The 23,350-nt window shown below is 37.9% G+C and overlaps 1 protein-coding gene across 2 annotated transcripts in view; it reads left to right on the forward strand.

Moving 5' to 3' along the window:
• Nucleotides 1–23,350, forward strand: part of TAPT1 (transmembrane anterior posterior transformation 1) — a 1,296,801-nt gene that overhangs the window by 972,929 nt on the left and 300,522 nt on the right. The window lies entirely within an intron of this gene.

Here is a 23,350-nt window from a genome sequence, read left to right on the forward strand (position 1 = left end):
TCTTCCATGGATAAGATCCGAAGATACTTTGTATGCATGTATGTTTGTGTATCTGTATATGTACATATCTGTCTATAGCTCTGTGTGTGGGGGTGTATACAAGTATGCTTCGAAATCCATCCATAACCACTTTTTCACATTTTTGCACATGGGGGGGGTAACCTTAACAGTCACACTCATGTAGAGTTAATGTTCATACTGCCACGTGACTAGCTGTATTGCAGTTCTTCCATACCACACACATACTCACACGTATGGACAGTTTAGAGTGCCCAGCCTACCTACTGCATGCCTTTGAAATGTGGGAGCAAACCAGAACACATAGAGAAAACCCACAAAAACAGAGGGAGGTTATGCTGACAACACACAAAAGGCATCCCAGCCAAGAAATGAAACAAACAATCTCTTCTTCTGAGGTGACACTGCCTGCTACCCCATTGTGCCATCATACTTCAAAGTAATAACTCTAATTCAGATGTCAAAATATCGATCCCAAGAACTGAAATGCAGAACATCAGAAAATAAACTTTTTTTTCCAGGTAAAAGTACCCCCATACCCCCTGCTAATTATATATGCCAACTCTGAGATTGCATAGTAGCATGGAAAGAGCAAATTCCCACTCCCCACTGTACTGCAACCTTCCACAAAGTAATGCCATAATTCTGCCAGCATTGTAAATGTTTGATATTACAAATGTTCAATTATATGAAATGTTATATTTTATATATGTATATTTATGTGCATATATATATATATATATATATATATATATATATATATATATGTGTGTGTGTGTGTGTTTGTGTGTGTATCTATATATATATATATATATATATATATATGTTTTCCCTCAGTTTGATCGAACACATGTTTGGTTGACAAGTGTTAAAGATGGTGCTTACTATCGAATGTATGACTAGCCAAACATCCAAAATGTCAAGAGACTGTTTCTTCGTGAAAGGTGAATGGGGTTGGGGGGGTTAGAGTGTGTGTGTGTGTGTGTGTGTGTGTGTGTGTGTTTGTGTGTGTGTGTGTGTGTGTGTGTGTGTGTGTGTGGTCATCAGGGTTAGGGTCCGGGATAGTTTTTATTTGTGTGCGAGTGTGTGTATTGTAGGGTTAGGAAGGGGGTGTAGTTATGATGTTAATGGGTGTCTGTGTGTTTTGTGTAGCAGCAGTGTTACAGGAAGGATTTTATTAAGTTAAGGTGTAGGATTAGGGTTGGGGAAGGGGAACATTAGGGTTAACACCAATTACTAAGGTAGTTCAAAGGTGATCACCTTTTGTGGTGTATGTTCAGCATGAAGACTGTATACATTGAGATTATTTTGGATATTGGGTGTGTATATGAAGTGTTAAAAAAAGTCTCAAAACTTTTTTCTGGTTAGCACTAGAATTGACTGTTCTGAGTTGTTTTGCAACCCCCATCCCCCTGCCCTCATACAGAACTTTTTTTAATGTGTAATAAAACTATATTTCAAATTGGAAAACTGGCTCCAATGGCTACTATTTTTACCTCTCTAAAGGAATATATTTATAGCTATTTTTTTTCTTAATTTGCTGCAGTATATAAACTATTAATTGGGCACATATACCCTATTGTTTTCTTGATAAAATTAATTGGATACATCTGGCAACATATGTTTCACTGCCCAGTGTTTGACAGTCTAGCTGGAAATGGCAAAAGCAAAATTCTTAGAACTCCCATAAACTGGGATTATCCTTTAACTTGGATGGAATGTTTTCTTCATAGCGTAAATGCCTCAGTTTTTGTTCCTTTGGGCACTGATTAAGAAGGGCCACATCATCGGGCTTCGCAGTAATACTGAAATGTTCACCAAGTTTTCAATGAAACTGTGTCTGTACTATGATTCCATACTAGTGTTTAAGTTAAGATAGAGAACACCTACCTTTGCGCTGTTTTGAACTGCAAATGATTGGGCACTTTTTTCCTAGATATTGCTAGGGTTAAATATTAAGTAGAAGGTAAGAAATTCATTTGTTTTTCAAAAGTTCTAGTGAATGGTTAAACTGGTCTCTGTGGAGAGAGTGAGGCCAGTCGTAGTAGTGCTATTCAGTAGTGATTTAGGAAAAAGAGCATTGTACAAACTTAAAATGTAAAGTCAAGGATCAGATTGCTATAGGCTTTGAAAATGGTAGACGGAATGAGTCTGACAAACTTTTTCTGAGCTTATTTTTGTATTTTTTATGTATCTGTGATTCCAGCTCAGATTTGTTTTTTAATTCCTCCAAATCTTTTGGGTTTCTAATACCATGATGGGACTGGATACCATTCCTAAGTCAAAGCACAGTTAAAAGTTTGTGAAATTAGTATTGTTTCATTCTTTGATGCCAGCCAACAGTGCTTTTTGCAGCACCTGAAATGAGCCCAGTAAGACTCCTGCAATTCGTATGGGGGTTACATGGATTGATAACGCATCTAAATACGATTGTAGATTCTTTTTTATAAGACCCATTCCTCCTACTACTGTTGGAACTGTCTGAGTATCTTTCTTCCACATTGCTCTCGTTGCTGCTTGTAGATCCTGATATTTTATGACTTTGTGTCTCTTTCTGCGCAACACACTGTAGTCACTGGGTGTGGCGATTTCAATGATCAATGCTACTTTTGTCTTCTTTTCATGAACCACTATATCCGGTTTTCTAGCATCTATCTTTTGAACTGTTGGTAATGTGTGGATCCCATGTGATAGAAATGTCATCATATGATGCTTTGTGGCTTATGTTTCCAATGTTTTTCAGCCACTTCAATACCATAATGTTTGCACAATCCCCAGTGCAATAGTCTTGCCACATTATTATGCCTTTTAGTATACAGTCCTTCTGCTATTAGCATGTCACAACCAGCAGCAAGGTGTGCGACTGTTTCCAATTCTGTTTTACAAAAACCTACATTTTCCTGTTTCTCCCACATGTTCAATGGATTTTGTAAACCAATATGTGCATAGCCCACTGTCTTGGGCCGCCAATGTTAACCTTTCATTTTTTGTTTTGAATTCGCCTCTCCTTATCCATTCCTGCATTTGATCCTGATCAACATAAGGTTCTTCCAGAAGTTTTCTATACTTGCAACTATATTTATGCATTTTCCACGTTTCTTCCCTTCTCATCTGGTCCTTTACCTTATATTCTTTCTTTTGTTTTTGCCACATTCAGTTGCTGCCTGATTTTTAGCTACTTCTGGTTTGATTTCCATTCCTGCTTGATGCCGATTTGCTTCTGCTAGATTAAGCAAAGAAATCATCTTAGATTTATTCTCCTCATGTTTCAAAGCTTTCACTATGCTTGGGTCTTGTGAAGTCAGCAGGTATGTGTTGAGACCCACGATTGCAGTTCTATACATGTAATCGATTTCAAGGAGGCCCATCCCTCCTTCAGAATGCGGAATATATAATCTTGGTATACACTGATTTTTTTGTAAATCATTTGGTGAGCATGAAGCATCCTTCTTGTTTTCCTGTCTAATCTGTCCAAAGGATTTTGGGGCCAGTCAGTCACTCCAAAACTGTAAGTTAGGACAGGAAGAGCAAATTGGTTTATAGCTTGGATTTTGTTCCTAGATGTCATTGTTGTGTTCAGGATTAATGTAAGTCTTCTAATCTATATCATACAGAGTTTTATTCGCATTTAATCATGCTTTTGCACATTTATCATGGCCAAATGACATTCCTATATCATCTGAAAAAGTTTTGACAACCTGCAGTTGTGCTTTCAATTCCTCATCTGATGAGCTATACAGTTTTAAATCATTGACAAAGGGAAGATGAGAAGTCTTTACACTTTGTAGTTTTCTAGGAGCCAAATTGTAGCCATGGCCTAAGCTGTTAAGTAAACAGCTTAATGGGTTAAGGGCAAGGCAGAATAACAACGGTGACAGAGAGTTACCCTGGAATATCCCCCTTTTAATTTTTTTTCCCTGGGATAATAATTTGTCTTTATCTTGGCTTAATTGCAGACTGGTATGCAACTGTTTCATGGTCACTGTAATATAGTCGATCAATGTAGGGTACATCATATACATTTTTATGCACTCTTTTATCCATGAATGTGGGATACTATCAAATGCTTTTTTGTAGTCAATCCATGCCATACTAAGATTCTTTCCATTTTGGAGTTATCCACTATGACTTTATTTACAACAAAAGATCTTTTGTTCCGTATGACTTTCTTTCATTGCCCTTTTGTTCTACTGCCATAATTGAGTTTTCTTCTAAATGACAATAAACTCTATCAGCATAATTTCCAGTGTATAGTTTATACGTCGTCGGAAGGCAAGTTATTGGTCTATAATTTTTAGAGTAGCTTGCAGGTTCACATTTTAGTAGCATTGTTTTTGCAGTAGTTAGCCAGGTTGGTGTCTGTTCGGGATGCGCATATAAATACTTCTTACTCATGGCTAAATCTTTGTGCAAAGATCTTAATGCTTTTAACCAAAAGTTAGGTGCTGCATCTGGGCCTGGGGTTTTCCAATCAGAGGCTTTTCTTATTTTTGTTTCAATTTCTCTGGCTGTTACTTCATCCCATTTCATATCCTGTACCTTTAAACTTCTTATTCTTTCTTTTACTATTTTCTATCCATTTAGCATCTTTGTTATGTTCCACAGGATCTTCATAAATACTTCTCCAAAATGTATCTACTTACTCTTTTTTGGGAGTCTTTCAATTCCTTTTACCTTATTTCCCGATTCTCTATAAAACTTTTTTGGGTCATCAATAAACTGCGTATTTTGTACATTTCCTTTATATTTATCTGTGTATCTTCTAAGTTTTTCTGGCTGTGCTAAAATTTGTAGTTTATTTGCAATATTGCATGATAGATCCTGGTGCTCTAATACTGTGCATTGCTTTTATCACATCTATCTTTCTTAGTATTTTTGTTGATCTGTTCCCTCTGCTATAGTCTTCTAACAGTGACACTTCTTGCCTTAATTGCTTTATAGTTTTCTCTGTTCGATACTTAAATGATGGTATTCGATTTTTCCCCTTCCCTTAGTACCCTGTGTTCTTGTGGTAGTACTTTATCAGTTATTAATTTAGCTACACTAATATATCCTGTTTACTTTTGTAATATCGCATCCATCTCTATGAACAATCCTAATTACTGTGTTCATTTGTTTTATCAGACTTTGACTTTTGGGTTTTATTGACCTTTTGGGTCATTATAGATGTCTAAGTGCTGCTATAAAGAAGTATGAACCCTTTCAGAAACAATGCTTGTGGACCTAGTTTGAAACTATTTTGCACCAGAATGTTGTACATGTAGCAGCTGGTGTTGTCTGCCAGCATCACAGGAACCACTGAATTTGCAACAGCCAGTAGGATTAAAAAATAGTTGCTCTTGCCCATCTGCAGAGTGACAGTGGGCATATGTATGTATGTGTATATATATATATATATATATATATATATATATACATACACACACACACACACACACACACACACACACACACACACATATACACATATACATACATATACGTATATACAAAATTAGTGCCTTACTTTAGCACACCACAATGTTAACAGCAAGACTGTTGACCACAAAATGTTAACAACAGAAATGCCGACAGTCAGCTGCGCATGTGTGGGTAAAATGCTCATCACATGCAACTAAAAAAAAAAACCCAAAAAACAAATAACATTGTATTTGACAGGTGGTCAAGCCCCCTGCAACCCTCACACCCCAGGACCCCCTGCTAATATTGCACAGTAATTGCAAGATTGCACAATCCCCAGAGAAATGGAATATTCCCCCACCCGGGGATTGTCAGTCTATCACACCTCCTGACCATCTGCATATGCTGACCTTTTGTGGTCGATCATTCGGCCATCAGCATTGTAGTGTGTCAACATAATACAGTGAAACCAAAGGAAAAACACATTTATTGGATTTCACACTTAAAAAAAATGCAACATAAACTTTTGCTTTTCTACTAAAGTATGTGAAGTTATTATTGTTAGGCAGTGTCCATGTATGCTGTCTTTTTAACAGTTTCATACACTGCAGCATCATATAAATGTCTTTGTTCCTGTATACCTTAGTCATCCTCCTGAATATTACTTTGTATTTATGTTTATGAATTTGCTTTTTCCCTTTTGTAAAGGTCCTACCTCCAGTTTTATCTCCTTTGTAATATTCAAAATTTCTTTTACATTTGGTGTAGATTTTGTTTTTTATTTTCTGGTAATTGCTTTTTTTAGCAGCCAGTAACATTAACCTTAGTAAGAACTTGCCATGTTTAGGAATTTCAGATCTTGTAACCCAAATCAAAAGATTTGTCTCTATAGTCAATACCATGTATTCCCTCAGCCTGTCTGTCAAAGTATGTGTAGGGAATCTTTAAAATTTGCCAGCTTGTTACATTCCCTCTATCTTCCCCATTGCATTTGTAACATTTGCTATCTACTTGAGGAAAAATCCTCTGAATTCTAGTTGGAGTATAAAAGTACCTATACAGATACTTCCATGCAAAAATTCCAAGCCTCTGAAAATTACTGTAAGTAAAGAACCCTGTAGATTTCTTCCCTTTGTTCCTTTGTAAATTTTCTGTTCTCTTTTCCAAATCTATTTATCCTCCTGAAATTGATTCTTATTGTTATGGTGCAGTATTTTATATGCTATACTAGTTATTCCTTTTTTAATGCATCTTTTGTTCCAGACTCAACTAAAAACTCTTATCAGAGCTGGTGTTTTACTTTGCAGTGCTTTATCCCTTTTCCTTTGCCAGTATCCTGTTATCAGAACCTCATAGTGAAGTCAGTCCCTAATCTACAGTTCAAACACCTGTGTAACTTCATCATACTCTGACCTAATGCCCTAATGAGTTCTTTACTCCCAGTAAATTCCATCATCCTGTTGCTTATTTTCTGTACCTCTACTTGCAGACGTCCTTGTTGGTAAACTCTTATTTCTCCATTCCCACATTGGCTTGGTTCTTACAATATTCTCCTCAAAGGGCTCAAACAGATGCCATATGCTGCCCGGTTAAAGAAACTCCAGCTCTACTCAGTGGCATACCGCCTGCTCAGAGGCGATCTGTGCCTGACGTATAAAGCCATGCCCAACCCGGAATTAATGGACATGCTGCACCTCAGAAAATCCAAATCCCATCGAGCTACGCGCTCAAGAGACTTGAACCTCAGCACTGAAATAAGTAGGACATGCTGGAGGGACAGATTCATAACCCAGAGGCTCCCTTCACTCTGGAATAAAATCCCAGTCCAGGTTAGGCAGAGTCCCACATTGACTCTCTTCAAGAGGAATCTTGATGAGTGGATGGGAGATCATAGGTTTACCCCGGCTATCACTTCTGTGTCACTGTTAGACAGAGGCACAGTATACTAACCTCAAAAAAAGGCATAGCAAAATTAATTTAAAATGGGTGGCGAAAGCCAAACACACTCTGGCTAGGCTTATAAATGCCCTAGGGCAGATAGCCTAGTATGAACCTATGAACCTATGAATATAAAGTTCTGTATGGTTGTGACTATTCTCCATAAGGACTAAACTCCTAGTCTCTATCTCTCAGTCAAACTTCTTACCCTGTTTCATCGTAATGTTCTACTTTAATTTATAACTGCTTGTACTGTGTATGAGCTGTAACTGCATTGCTATGAACTACCCCTTCAAATCAAATTACTCTAAATTACCTTGTTCTGTGGTGAGAGTCAGATTTTCCCCTTTAACTCTTGCCAGCTTTCCCTCCCAAATAAATTTCTTCCACTTTTTATTGATTTTCATCCACAGCATCTCTGGTTGATAAAATATGCCTGCCCTTACATTGGAGTAAAGGTATTAAAAATGTTTTCACTGCTTGTATCTTACTGTCCATATCCTTACTCAACAGATTCCAGTTCTGTAAGTTTTGTATCATTTTGTGTATAGGTTATTCAAAAGTATACTTAGCTGCCATAACAGAATCCTTTTTATTCCATATATGTAAATATTATATCTTATGTCTCCATAAATATGGGTATTACTGAACCAACTTGTGCATAGGTATATAATTTACTGCTACAGCCTTTGTTTTAGCTTTTTATTTGTTATGTTAAAAAGACTTGAAGCTGGCTTAAAATGTTCCACAACACCAAAATCTCATTCACTAGATCTATCAAGTACAAAATAATGTCATCTGCAAATAATGCTAAAATACCAGATACAACATTGAATGTGTACATCCCTTATTTATTTGCTAACTGTTCTAAATGTAAAGCAAATAACAGAAGGAAAAGAAGACATCTCTTCTTGGTTTCTGTGTTTAAGCACAGTTTGACAGAGATAAACACTCCCATGTGGCTCTATCGAATGCTTTCTCTGCAACAAGAGTAACCAGCAGTAGCAGCATTTTCTTATACTCCACTTCCTGCTGGATCTTCATTGTTATATTAATATTGTTAAATGTTTGTCTCATCTCTACAGAATCACATTGGCCCATAGTTATCAACTTTGATAAAACATTTGCCAGTCACTTAGCTAGTGTATTCATAAACACTTTATAGTCATGGTTTATGAAGCTGGATCAGAAAGGACATTACCCTCTTTGGGTTATATAGCCATCCACACCTTTCTTCAAAGACATGTATACTTCATTTCTTTTTAAAATATGGTTAAGCAAAGCCTTCCAGATATTTGTTTCATTCCTCCTGACTTCCACGTTTCCATAGGAATGTTGTCAGTTCTCAGAAACTTTCCTTTTATACATCACTGTTTTTATTTATTTCCTTCCTATCTTGGGTATTAATTTTTGAGTCTCATCTTCCTCTTACCTTGGCATAAGTAAGTTTTTCATAAATATTTCATTTTGTGCATTTTTTTGGTTTCTCCATTCCCCTTTGTACACATTTTCATAAAATTTCTGAAATTTTACTAATGCCTCTAGAGGATCTTTGGTTATTTTTTGTATCATAAGCTCCCTAAGTTTCACTGTAGCTTTTTCTACTTTCAGTTGCCTAAGTTGTGCTAAAACATTTTGCTCTTTACAGTTGTCATAAAAAAGAACTTGCTTAGCAGAAACTTTTTAAAACTCCTGCATGTAGTCCAAGTTTTCCCGTTAACCCTCTGCAGTGGTACCTATGCTTGAACTCTGAGGTTCCCCTTCTGTGGTGCTTTTACTTTTGTAAACCCCTATAAATAACTCTTATTACTTCTTTCCCATGTCTCTTTCTGTGTTGTTTCTGACTTGTTTTTATACTTCTTTTTCATTTTATACCATTTTACTAACAATCCCTTCTGAAGTAATTTTAGTTTTCCCTAATAACACTTTAATCCTATCCACTATCCATTCCTTAAATCCTTAACAGGAAAAGCCTGTATCTCATTTTAACATCATTGTCCTGCATCTTCATCTTAGTTTTTATTGGTGCATAATCTGATAGTTATTGGATGGGTCTCAAAGCTTTAATTAAATATGCAAGTCCCTGTGAACTATAATTCCATCCATTGTAGCCCAATGTTCAATGTGGCAAGTAGGCCTGTGATGTCTTATAAGATCTTTTTTTGTTAAACAACTTTATTGAATATGTGTTATAAGATCTTAAGAAGTCAGTTTCCATTTATTTACACCCCTGCCCAAAAAAAAAAAATAAAACTTTTCTCCAAATCACTGATCAGATCAGTTTCCTTTTTAAATACCTCAGTGTTTTTAGCTAAATAAAGTTTACTTGCCAAGTTATTCCAGCTTACTGCAGCAACGTTAAAGCTTTCCTTTCTTCCCCTGCATTTTGCTGGTGAGAGCGCTACAAAAGACTTATTATTTCTTGTGCCTTTATTCAGATTTATAATTGTACTGCTTAAGAATGAAGTCAGTTATTGTATTTTGGGGAATAATGTGCAATTTCTGCCTGAATTCCTGCTACTGAATTCACATCTTACATACTAAATATTTACATATATTTCTTCAGAAATCAACCTTCTTTTGTTATATTTTCTTTTCTAGGTCTTCATTACATACTTAATATTGCAAATCAGTTTCCAATCCGAACTCATAAATAATATTCCGCTGCTAAAAGTATATTACTAAGATCCATAATAGTAATTTAGTTAGAATATAATTACATGCCAGACTAATCCCCTCGCCAATAACCCCGTAATAACACAAATATCTATTATTGTCACTTTCCCCCCCTCTTCTACCACTAGGGGAGCCCCTTTAGCTGTAAGTATTGTTACTTTTGTTTTTCTGTATGTGTGATAGCCTGATGATTGTCCATACTCAAATCCAGATGCTTATTTATATCCAAATGCATTTCCTTGAACATCGGTGTTTGCAGTACTTCTTAATATAATTTAACACTCTACTTTTTTGCCTATACCTGTATGACCGTTTACATTCTATATTGATACTGACAAAGCAGCCATTCTGATAAGGTATTGCTGTTGCATATTATACATGACAGCTCTTTTTAATATACATTTCCAATTTGCAGCTTACATGCACACACTAATGATTTGTCAGGCTGATCTTGTTTGCAGTTGATTCATCTCCTCTCTGTTTGAACCTATGTTGCATTTTCTATACCTATCACTTCAGTAAAAATGCTCAAGAAGCAAAAAAAAAAAATATATACATTTTCAAAGAAAAACGATTTAACTCACAGCTGACACAGGAAGGCTATATGCACATTATAAAAAGGAGGTCCCTACCTCCAAGTAGGAGCAGTTGCTCTAAATTGTTGGCTGTACCATCAGGCATTGCCTATTCTGCATTTAAGGTTAACCATGCTAATGCACATGTTAGATCCCATGTTTCCACATAAACATTGCTATATGTTGTTTTATCTCTATTCCCCTCCCAGGTATGAAAAATAGCATGTATGCCTTCAGTAACCATTAACATTAAGCCTTAAAAAATTGAGTTGGCTACCCTTAAATAAATTAAATTGTGCAGTGTTATATTTAATGGATTGAAGTACTAAGGTTGTTCTGAGGTAACTGTGGGTATAACTTTAAACTTCACACAGTTTCAGACTTCATTTATTTATACCAAACTGAACTGTTTGCCAATATCCCTTTAATAGGTAATTACATTGTATTTTGCATATTTCACTTAGAGCACACTGTTTCACTGAACTGCTTGCCAGTATCCCATTAAAAGTTAATTATACTATACCTTGCAGATTTCACTCCACACTATTCAGACCTGTCATGATTAATTGCCCGAACCTGCAGGCCCCTTGTCTTTAGCTAAAAGCAGGTGTTAATGTAAAAAAAAAAAAAAGAACAGCAAGTAACTTTGTAAATGCAAGAAAGAGCTAAAATTTTTCATATTTTCTTCATTTTTTGTTTTTCAAACCGTTTTGTTAAAAAAAAACTTGTATGTAGCTTAAACTATGAATGATCTAGACATCCATCTCTGTACAAACAGGGGACACTATTATCTTTTAATTCTTTATGTAATATAATCAGTATAGTTTTACATCTCTCACACCTCAAGATCACAACATTATATTAACTTTAACTTGCTTCTTTCCTGCATTTCTTATCTTGTTACATTGTAATGCTATGTTTCAGCTAAGAAAGAATACTTTCTGGACTTCCAAGATGGCTGCACATTGAGTAACAGCTTAATTCTAGCTCTCCCAGTGTAAAAACAGAAACTCAGCAGAGAAGGCCAGTGGGACGTTTGTGTTTCTGGGTAAATGTCAGTAACTGGTTAATAAGTACACTGCTTGGATGCCAGGAAAAAAGAAATACAGGCAACCTGAAGGAATATCAGCTACAAAAGGTGAGGAAAAAATACTGATTGGGAAAAGTACTGCAGCTAAGCAAATGGCAGTGCAAGCTCCAGAGATAACTTCCAGTAACCTAGAGGAAAGAAGACAACTGCATACAGACCAGATTAAAATAAATGAAACACTGATGGCATATTACCTCAAAAAGGCTGGAAAAAATGGAAGAAGCTTCAAACAGATATTCAGATGAGGTGGTAAAACTGCAAAAATCAGAAGTCAAAATGAAGCAAAGGCTGGCTGAATACAAGACTGCTCAAGAAAAAATGTTTCAAAAATTAATAGAATTAGAGGACATAGAATGTAGGGAAAAACTGAGATTTTTCAGCTGTATTGGAGAACCTGGAAGGAACACACTGTAGTAATTTTATGAAAGCACAAATAAGCAGCTGGACTGGTATTCCACAGCAGGAGTTGTTAACTGAAAGGGCATATGGTGTATGTTGCAAACCTGGAATAAAGCAACCTAGACCGTTAATAGTAAAGATGCAGTCCTACCAGCAGAAGGAATTGATTCTGACAAAACTGTGGCAGAAGGACAAAGTGCTAAAAGTGGGAGACAGCAGAGTGTTTGTGGAGAATGATTGCTCATTGTACACCAGGCAGAAGACAAGTAAATTTATTCCACTATTCAGGGAGTGTTGAGAAGCAGGCATGAGATTCAAACTGCTGCCCCCAGCTGTCTTCAAAATGTTCTTCCCTAGAGGGTCAAAATCATATTTTGATGAAGAACATCCTGAGGAGGAAATACAAAAGTTTGTCCAACAAAAAGTGAGCTGTGAAACAGAAGGAGATTCTGCTTCTTGTTCTGGTAATAAAGACTGCAGAGTGACTATGCCAGTGAAATTTTTTCAATGGAAAATGTTGGAGAGAAGGAAGGGAGCACAAGAAAAGACTAGAATCAAGAGTATGTTGGAAATGAAGCAGAGACCACATTTGGGAGATGGAGATGAACAGGAATAAATCCAGTAACTTGGAAAATGACAAATGTGGGATTACAAAGCAAAATTATGTTTGTGAAATATGACAGAACAAGAAAATCTAGAAATATTGGACTTTTTTCAGAGTTGTGGAGGACTCTAAAGTATATGCACTACTTCATGTCAGTAATGTTCAGAAAAATACTTAGAGCAGGGGAAGAGGAAGGAGATAGTTAACTGTAAGTAAAACAAATGTCTTTCTTAATAGTACGATTTTTATAGTGTAAGATTTTATTTGCATGCTTTAAAGTTTTCTCAGTTTTTAAGTGTAATGAGGATACTGTTGTAAAAAGGTACTCCTGTTTTTTTCTTTCTCCCTTCTCTTTTTCTCCTTGTTCAGTTTTAAGAAATTGCCACGGTGGTGCAGCGGTTAGCATTGTCGCTTCACAGCAAGACGTTCTCCTGTTCGATTCTCAGCTGGAACGCTTTCTGTGTGGAGTCTGCATGTCCTCCCAGCGGTTGAATGACGTCTAAAGACATGCAGGTAGCTGCATATTTGAAAGGGTGTGCCCCCTTTGAAGATTGGACGTCAGGCTGGCAACTCAGCACCGTAACAATCCACTGTCAATCATTAGCGGACGGGAGTTCCGCTGTGGCGACCCCTAACCGGGAAAAGCCGAACAACTTTTTTTTTTAGGCACTGCAATGCAAAAAACAAAGTGAGATTAAAACAGCATGACAAAAATGAATGTGTTTTTTCTCATTCTTGCATGGGGAATGACTGGATTAAGGCACTTAGCCTTGGCAGTGTCTTTGTATGGCTGAGGAATAATAATAATACCACCAATGTTGTTGCAGACACTTCCCGTGTTGTAAGTTTGGGTCCTGACTCTGCTGGGAATAATGTGCTGCATAACGTTTCTGCTCCCCAGTCGATGTTGGCCTCTACAACTAATTTGGATGAGCCGGTAACTGTCATTAACAACAACATTTTGCCAGAGCGTTTGGAACTCTCACCTGCTTCAACACACGGCCAGATGCCTCCACCTAATCAGCAAGCCTTACATAACTCTGTTCCTGGCTCTGGTGCTAGACCTAAAGTGTTATCGTTGCTAAATATGGAACATTTTTTACCGTTGCCAGTGAAGGCCCGTAAAATGTCCTAAACAAGGACAAGCAGCCGGGGTCATCGCAAGATGAAGTATTCGGGAGAAGGCAGCAATATGAATCGACGAACCAGGAGATAGATAGTTTAGCATTTAACTTATCTGACTATGCTTTAACTTCGTCCGAATCTTCTTTATTGGATAAAGGGTTATCTTTTATCCCTTCGACAGGCACAGATGTGACTGTTTTGCTTACCGACTTGAGGGTGTTTAGGCGTAGTGTTGCACTAAAATTGATGTACATGAAGGATACTGCTGAACATGTGTGACCTGGTTATTCATTGAAACGTAAGAGCCAGTATAACCCTATTTTACCGGTGCATGTTGATTGTTTCATTAAAACTTGTGAGAGGGATATTTGTAAGCAATTTTATAGTAAAATGAGTGTAAATGTTCATATTTTAATCTGAATGCTGGTCAAAGGGAGGCTTTGTGGTCTTTACAAAACAATGCCGATGTGACTGTTAGACCAGTGGATAAAGGTGGGGGGATTGTTCTTATGAATTATATTGATTATATCAATGCTATGAATGAGTTGTTACAAGATGCGGAAACTTATGTTGCTGTTGATGTACGTTTTACGAATATTGTTAGACAGGTTCAAGATAATCTTTATGACTTGTTAATGTGCAGGCAAATTGACTATGAGTTATAGTTACTTGTGTGTGGAACATCCATTTATTCCCCACATAAAGGGCCTACCGAAAGTACAAAAATCCCTATGTTTACCTCCTATGAGGCCTATTGTTGCAGTTGGTGGATGGGTGACTGAAACCATGGCTGTTTTCATAGAGAAAAAAACTGGGACCAATAGTGAAGGGAATATCCACCATTCTGAAGGATACTATTCAGTTGTTAGATGATATAGGTCTATATACTAGAGAACCTCTGCCCCCTGGATGTATATTGGTAACACTTGATGTAAAAAATCTGTTTACCTCCATACCCAATGAGTACGTCCTGGAAGCAATTAGGGAGATCTTGAATGGCATAGATATGATGGGGAATGATGTGATATTACTGTGTACGTTGTTGGATATGGTTCTTTGTAATAATGTCTTTATGTTTGATGGTCAACTTTATTTGCAGCAATGGGGTGTCACTATGGGCACCCCATGCACAAATTCCTATGACAACTTGGTTGTACACTATTGGGAGAAGGCGTTTTTGTTTAATTGTGTTTATTATCCACATGTCCGACTATATAGGCAGTTTGTGGATGATATTCTTTTATTTTGGGATGGGGGACACTCTGACCTATGTGACTTTATTGATTATCTGGAATCCACGAATGATTTTTTGAAATTTACGATGACATCTTCTATGTCCAATGTGGATTTTCTGGATGTCACTTTGTGTAAAGATGATTCTGGTATACTAACTACAGGTTTATATCAGAAACCTTGTTGGAAGAACAGTCTGTTGGAGTTCAGTAGTATGCACCCCAGATTTATATTTCCCAATATAGTTAAAGGGCAATATTGTAGAATAAAAAGGATATGTAAAAGATCCCAATGATCTGAATATCCAGCTGGACTTTTTAGATCATTTGTTTGTGGACCAGGGATATAGTAGGTCTATATTAGATAGGGCTAAGAGTGAGGTATTTGGTGATTGTAAACTATCAGGGGGTGGTATTGGTAAACATTATAAGGATAATAGACTTTGTTATACAATGACTTATGCCAATGATAATGCTGTCATGACGGAAATTGCCAGGCGTAACTGGCATGTACTCACTGTAGATCCTACTACGGCTAATATAGTTGGAGAGACACCATGCTTTGTTTATAGAAACAGTTTGAATTTAAAACGACTCTTGTGTAAAGACAAAATTAAATGTGTTGGAGATGTTACAAGTGTAAGGAGTTTAAGATCTGGTACCTTCCCCTGTGGACATTGCAATATGTGTAGTGTGAGATCTACAACACAGATTTTCAGTCACCCTGTTTTGGATTTTAAATTCTCTCCTAGGTTTAGTGCCACATGTGATAGTAGTAATTTAGTATATCTTGCCAGCTGTAATTGCTGTGATTGTTTCTACAGTGGCAAGACCTCTAGGAGGCTAAATGATAGGATATACAATCAATCTTTATGATACGAAGAACCTGAATTTGCAGAATGCTTTGGCAAAGCATGTTGCTGTACATAACATGCATAGTTTCAGCTTTATGGTTCTACAGCTTGTCAATAAAAACGCAAGAGTGGGTAATTTGAATAACCATCTTGAGTCTGTGGAGTTAAAATGGATACTCAGACTGCGTGCCCATATCCATCCTGGGCTAAATAATTATGTTGGTATAAAACCTGCACTAGAGGCACAGCTCCTTAAATAAATAATAAGTAAACTAACTATTAAGCTGATGGTCTCTGCTGCCTTGCACTTTAAAGTTTTTATAGTGTTAATTGATTTTGATTTTAATTTATTAATTGATGCTCATTCTATTAATGGGCAGGACATGCTGTTATTTAAACTGAGCTGTTTGCTCTCTTTCTTGAGATCTGATGAAGCGTGATTTATTGACATGAAAGCATTTATCCTGTTGTCTTATTTGTTTGTGGAATAAAACTGAATTTTAGAGCCCTGGTGGTCCTGCCTTGCTGTTTTTACTTGCACTTAGCTTTATCTTGTAACACTTTTTAAGAGAAAGCAAGTAAATGAAAAGGAATATTGAATATTATAATTTTTTTCTAGCAAATAAAAGTATGCTTTGTAGCAGTTCTGTATCTGATCCTCATGTTTCCATAGAGACAACATGGTAAAGAAAAAAATTGGCTACAATCTGATAGAGAAATTGGCTAGGAGGATAATGTTCTCTCTAAGCATTCAGGTGCTCTCCCAGCAGGGAGAACTATAAAGATAAGACAAAAACCAGACAACACTTAGTAGAAGTACAGGCTGCACCATGCATCTTTGCATGAATAACCTTTCTTTTAAGTTAACTCAAGTCTGTAAGTGTGGCAGTTTGGGACATTTCTTCATATTAGGAGGGTAAAACTTCAATATTTAAAGATGTACATAGTTGTGAGTATTAGCATTAAGTTAATGGGTTTCAGGGGGTATTGGGGGAGTGTTTCTTTTTTTGTTTGAGGGCTTTCAGTAAAACAAAATGTTTTATAAGGTGTGACATGGGCTCAAATGGATATGATGACAAACATCTGTATAATAGTTCAACCTGCCAAAGTGTATGCATGTAACACAAAAGCTGAAACTAGACATTTAACAAAAAAGCTGATCTGATGTCCATTTCATTATGCATCATGAATGGGTCTTCGGATCCATCCTCGGATCCAAGCCGGCTATTTCTCAGACATACGATCTGAGCCTCAAACTCCTCCCTCTCCCATAGTGCCTCACTGCCCAACAAACCCTTAGTCTTATTTGCTGCCATTTGCTCCAGATACGATTGTGAACCTCTCCAGTGTTGTTGGTAATGTCTTCCTTGTTTTCTTAGATTTTTCTCATTTTTTTTCTTTGTAAATTAGTAGTTAGTCTTCCTTTCTTCTATACCTTCCCTGTTACTGCACTATCCTAGTGGTCACTGGCATTGGGTCCTTCCTGCCCTTTTTGTAGTTTCACTTTCCCCTTTTCCTTTCCTTTCTCTTCTAAAAAAAAAAACTTTCCTGCTATCCTTCAGTTTAGTATAGTTGTTAGTGGTAGCATGTGATTGGTTCTTTCTTTCTGTGAGTGTGCTTGTGTTGTGTGAGTGCCTGACAATTATGTCAGACAAGCCTGAGGAACCCACTAGGTTTGAGAGATGTGCCTCTTGTGGGCATAAGATTCCCCAGTCTGATGCCCACAAGAGGTGTGTTTACTGCTTGGGCCCAGGGCACATGGCTATGCTTTGCGATATTTGCTCAGACTTCAGTCCCTGGGCCCTGACTGATGGGAGGAACAAGCTCATCTTGAGAGGGCTTCTTCCCTCCTCTGGAGTCCAGACTCCTGCTCAGAAGTGACCCCCTCTAGTTCCCTGGGGACTTCAGCTTCTACCTCTGAAAAGAGGAGAAAACTTTCAGATCCATTGTCTTCATATCCCTCAGCTCCACACTTCTCTGGATCTGACAGGCTCTTCAGATCTGAGAGAGTCTGTGCCGACCCATCCTCCCACCCTGCTGGAGCCAATGGCCTTGGGTCTGAGCAGCCTCTTGAAACCATCAAATGTCATTAGGATCCGGAGCAGCCTCCAAAGCACTCCTGCTCAGAGCATAAGTCTCGGAGTCCTACCCCATGCCAAAGCAAATCACCTTCACCAACTCATACTGCATGGGTGGGTGCTTCACTGATGTGGTCTACAAATTCCTCTTTGTCCTCTAGGTCCACTCGGCTCTCACATTCAGAGATGGATCAGATGATGAGTTTCCTCAAAGCCCAGATTCATCTGGGGAGTTTGCCTTCTCTGACCCACGCTGATCTGTGAGAGCTACGAACCCAATACCTCAACCTCCACCTCCAATCCCTTGGGTTTCAGAGTCCCAGAGCCTGGTGACTTTGAGTGGATCAGTGTCAGATCATGAGATTTTTCTTTTCCTGGCTAGGACAGAGTCCCAGACTGGCTCAGCTCCAATTTGATCGAATAAGAGCAGGTCGCGGATCCGAGGGATCGAAGCCAGGTCTTCAGAGTTGGTGTTGGCTCTGACTCTATCCTTCTCAGAGCCGTCCCTTTCTTTGGGAGCCTCTGCCTTCAATAACTCTGGTCCAATGCCTTCCGGCAGTGTCTGATCCAGGGTGACCTGGTCTCTTTCTCCCTTGGGAACTTTGGCGTCTGGGTAGGGATTCAGGCTCCTCTGGCATCCTGTGCATTCCAGGTGGCAGAGAAGGCTTTCTTGACTCCTTGAGAGATGCTCTGTCCTCCACCAGGCCTTTCCCAAGTTGTCGTGGATCGAGGTTTTGCTCCTGTCTTCTCCACTCCATGGTCAGCTCCTTCCTAAGAACCTTCAGCCAACACCTCAGCAAGGGGTTTCCCTGTCTTCCAAGTCCTCCCCCGAGTACCCCATGGAGGAGGTCCCCTGGAAGCACCGGTGCAAGAGGAAGCATATTGATTCCCCTTTGGAGTCATTAACAGAGGACACTGACTTCAAAGGAGAATGGTTGCCCCTGACCTCCACCCGACAATATCTCCTTTAGAGTTATCTTAGAAATTCTAAAACTAAGGGGTGGATGGTCGTACCAACCCCCTTTCTTGGAGGAGTCATTGTTCCTGGAGGCATTTGGGATAGGGCCATCTACATCCAGGGTGATTCCATCAGCAGACAGACTTATTGAACTCATCACCCACCAGGCTGCGAAGGAGTCTGACACCATGGAACCAGTCCCAAAGCACTCGGAAAAGTACCTTTTTCCCCTCAAGGTTCATCCCATCTGGAGCAAAGGTGTCCCAGTTGATGCCATTGTGGTGTCAGCAGCCACCAAGAAAGAGCTCTACTGTCCACCCCCTGAACAAAGAATCTTGGGCCTTAGACAGGCATGGGAAGCGAGTGTATGCATCAGCCACTTTTTACTGAGGGCATTAAATTATCTGGCACATTTCACTCACCTCCAGAGAGACTTGATGAAGGGAATTTCCACATATTTGGGGCAGTCGCTGTCAGAGGAAGCTTTAAAAAGGTCTGCCGACAGCTGCATACCATGGCTTCTGTTGCTGAATCTTCGATGAGGCTAATCTCCCATACAACGAAGGGAATCTCTCAAGTGGCTGGTTCAAGCATAGCCCTTAGACGACATACCTGGATGAGATTATGCGGATTTGTGGACCCCTTCAAAGCGTCATTCATAAATGCCCCCTTTGATGGTTCCTCCTTGTTTGGACCATTGGTTAAGGAGATTATGACTCGCAGTGAACAGAAAGGCAAGACTCTATCTGCCATGAGAATTACGTTTTCTTCTCCCCAACAAATGTTTTCCAGGAAGCAGAGCAGGAAGAAGATGTGGTTCTGAAAATCCCAAGGGGTCTTCCCTGATTTGCAGGAAGAATCCTCTTCCAGGGGCAGCAGGAGTGGATTTAATGGTAGATACCACCCCAGAGGCAGAGGGGGTTCTCAGAACGAGGGCTTCAGGGAACCCTTCTCTGACGAGCTCTTTCAGCCTTCCTGAGCACTACCTGACTGTCCTAGTTTTGGGCTATTTTAGTTCTTTGATTGAAATGCATCTCCAAAATGATTTAGCATTTATTTGTGAAACTTTCTGAGAATGTAACTGACATAAGTCTCTATAAAACAACATTGGACTAAGGCCCCAACCCTCACAGAAATCAAAGGAGCAGACATCTTGACTTCCAAGATGGTTGCAAACTGAGTATCAGCTTAATTTCAGCTGTCCCAGTGTGAAAACAGAAACTCAGAAAAGAGAGACAGTAAATTTGTCTTGGGCAGATTTCAGTAACTGGCTAGTAAGTGCACTGCCTGGATGCCAAAAAAAAAAAATCTGAGAACCTGAAAGAAAACCAGTTAGAAAATATGAGGAGGAAACATTGGCTGGGAAGAATCCTGCAGCTGTTCAGCAAAAAGTAGTTCATGGTCCAGCTTTGGTTCAAGACATGACTTTAAGTAATCTAGAGGAAAAAATGCAAATGTTCTCAGAGCTGATTAAAATAAATGAAACACTGAAGAAGTATATCAACTCAAATAACAGGCGAGAAAAAATGGAAGGCGTTTAAACAAATATTCAGATAAACTGACTGCAAAAATCAGATGATGAAGAAAAACATGGCCAAGTATGGGACAGCTGAAGAAGAGATCTTTCAAAAATGGTAGAAATAGAGGACAGAACACACAGGGGAAACCTGGCATTTTCTGCTGTAGGAAAACTGGAAGGAACAGACTGTATTAATTTTATGAAAGCACAAATAAGCAACTGAACTAGTATTCCACAGTGAAGGGCACATTGTGTGTGTGCGTCCCAAACCTGGCCATGGGAAAGCAGCCCAGACCTTTAATAGTCAAGATGCAATCCTACCAGCAGAATGAGTTGATTCTGAAAAAACTGTGGCAGAAGGACAAAGTAGTAAAAGTGGGAGACAGTTGAGAGTTTGTGGAAAAGTATTATTCACTGTACACCAGGCAGAAGAGGAGTACATTTTTTCCAGAAATCTGGAAATTTCAAGAAGCATAGGTGAAATTCAAGCTGCTGTTTCCAAGTATTTTCAAAATATTTTTTTCCTAGAGGGTCAAAATAATTTTTTGATGGAGAACATGCAAAGGAGGAAATACAAAAGTTGTCAAACAAAAAGTGAGGTATCAAACAGAATGGCATTCTGCTGTTTATTCTTCTGATAATAAACTCCATGTAGAGAGTATGCCAATAAAATGTTCCAAATGAAAATGCTTTAGTGACAGACAAAAAGCACAAAGAGTTGACTAGAAGAACCAGGAATATAATGGAAATGAACCAAAGGCCGGATTTGGGACATGGAGATCAACAGGAAGAAAACCAGCAACTTGGAAATTAATAAGTTTTAAGAGAAAGCAAATAAATAAAAGAACATTGAATATAATGAAAATGTTTCCTCTAGTACACACATTTTCACAGAGCAATATGAAAAGCTTGTAGTGGAAGGTAACTGTATATCTGGTTCTTGTGTTCCTATGGAGACAGTCTGATAAAGGTTCAATGAAAACAGAATACTTTCTTTCAGTGGCTAGGAAGTAATGTTTTGTGAAAGCATTCCAGTTTTCTACGTCAAGGAGAGGAATACAGGTTGTACCGTGAGTTTTAGTATGGATAGCCTTCATTATAGGTTAATTCAAGCTTGTGAGTGTGGCTATCAGTGTGAGACAATTAGTCCTGTTAAGATGGTTACACTTCATTATATGAAGATGTTCATAGTTTTCTGTTAGTGTTAAGTTAATGGGTTTTGGGGATGTGTTTGTTTTTTGTTTGAGGTTTTAGTTAAAACAAAAATTTTGTAAGATGTGCCATAGGTCCATAACAAGAAACAACTGTGTAAAAGATCAACCTGCCAAACATTAGTGTATGCGTGTAACACGAAAGCTGAAGCTAGACATTTAAAAAAAAAATCTGTTATGTATAACAGGTGGGATTAATAACTTATCATAATGATACTTTCCATATTATTGTTTACATGGGAATGGTCTCACAGATATACATAAAAAGAAAGAGTAGTGAACTATATTAAAAAATGCAGAGTGCAAATAGCTATGCTACAGGAGACAGATTTGGAAAGAATTAAGCATGTGAATTTGATAAAGAACGGATTTCAGGATGGTTATTCAGCGGAATATCTAGGACAAAGAATGGGGAGTACTGTTAATTGTGAGAGGAGCTCAAATAGTGATAGAAGAGGAAAAATTATAATGGTAGATTTGTAGTACTGATTGCTACTGGCAAATGAGGATTATACTGGCATGTTATTTGTATCCCATCTACAACTGCTACAGTGGAGTTTAAGAAAATTCTGGGAGAATTACTCAACTTTTAGCAGGAAATATTACTTATATGTGGGGACTGGAGTTGGATTTGCAATAGCGAGCATATATCTCTGGGGAATAGAAGGGAAAATATGACAAAAGAGGCTAGATTTTTGAAGACATTTATGGAAATATTTGATATGGAAGATGTGAATTCAGTAGCAGGAGTTTGGGTGTGCACACTTATGCAACCAGCGTTTTGTACATTTTTTATTGTTTATATTTTTCCCCTAACAGATTTGTTTTTCAATTAAATTGCACAGATTATAGGTCACATTATAGGTGAGAAAAGTTTTGAAATGATTTATTGTGATCTTACTTTTTTATATCACAAAAACCTGGCATTTTAACAGGGGAGTGTACACTTTTTATATCCACTGTATTATTCCCCAAGGTACAAAAACTGGACTAGGCTAGACAGAAATTATATTTCACAGGAACATATGTGTTTGATTGAAAGTTTTGATACACATCCAGTAATTATTTCAGATCTCGTACCAGTAATTAAAATTGTAGTGTAATGTAATAAAAATTAGACTGGCACTTCCCCACTTATCTGTTAAAAAGAGAGTTATTTAAGGAACGGGTAGTGGAAATTATTTAGGAGTTATTAGACAAGACAGAAATTTCTTCTGAAAATATAACTAGGCAGTGGGATAAAATTAAAGTGGAGTTTAAAAACAGTGTGGAAATAAAATAAAATAATATGCTTTAAGAAGTAAGAATTATTTACAGGGACTGATATAGGTTCAAGTGTTTCAAAATACAGGGAGTCTTACAGAACAAAAAGAAGTAGAATTGCAGAGAGCTAAAGAGAAAATAATGGACTACCTCCGTAATATTCAAGAATGTAGAAAGATTATTTTTGAGTAACTGTTTTTGATAATAGCTCTAGAGCATAAAAAACTTTCAGTACAACTTCTCAGGCAACAGAAAGTAGAAGGGGTTGTTGCCAAGCTTAAGGAGCCTAAAGGAAAATAACCAGAGATCTTATAGAGGTGTTAGAAATATTTCAGAAATTTTATGAAAATCTGTATAAAGCAGAGAAATGTGTAAATCAAGAAAAAGTACAAATTTAAATGTTTGTGGAA

Source organism: Protopterus annectens, chromosome 2.part1 (genome assembly GCF_019279795.1).
Source record: "Protopterus annectens isolate FY-2018-M chromosome 2.part1, PAN1.0, whole genome shotgun sequence".
NCBI classification, from domain to species: domain Eukaryota; kingdom Metazoa; phylum Chordata; order Ceratodontiformes; family Protopteridae; genus Protopterus; species Protopterus annectens.